Source organism: Octopus bimaculoides, chromosome 11, assembly GCF_001194135.2.
Source record: "Octopus bimaculoides isolate UCB-OBI-ISO-001 chromosome 11, ASM119413v2, whole genome shotgun sequence".
Lineage (NCBI taxonomy): Eukaryota > Metazoa > Mollusca > Cephalopoda > Octopoda > Octopodidae > Octopus > Octopus bimaculoides.
Genome location: NC_068991.1, coordinates 53632007 through 53632571, shown reverse-complemented (window position 1 = coordinate 53632571; position 565 = coordinate 53632007).

The following is a 565-nucleotide window of genomic DNA, read 5'->3' as shown; positions in this document are numbered from 1 at the left end:
GTTGAGGCGCAATGGCCCAATGGTTAGTGTAGCAGACTCGCGGTCATAGGATTGCGGTTTCGATTCCCAGACCGGGTGTTGTGAATGTTTCTTGAGCAAAAACACCTAAAGATCCACGAGGCTCCGGCAGGGGATGGTGGCGACCCCTGCTGTACTCTTTCACCACAACTTTCTCTCACTCTTACTTCCTGTTTCTGTTGTACCTGTAATTCAAAGTGTCAGCCTTGTCACACTCTGTATCACGCTGAATTTTCCCGAGAACTACGTTAATGGTACACGTGTCTGTGGAGTGCTCAGCCATTTGCACGTTAATTTCACGAGCAGGCTGTTCCGTTGATCGGATCAACTAGAATCCTCGTCCTCGCAACTGACGGAGTACCACGACGACGATACATGTGTGTATATATGTATGTATGTATGTATGTATGTATGTATGTATGTATGTATGTGTGTGTGTGTGTATGTATGTATGCATGTATGTATGTATGTATGCATGCATGTATGTATGTATATAGCCTACACAGTTTGACATCTCGTTGAAGAAGTTATTTACAACTAGCAGAAA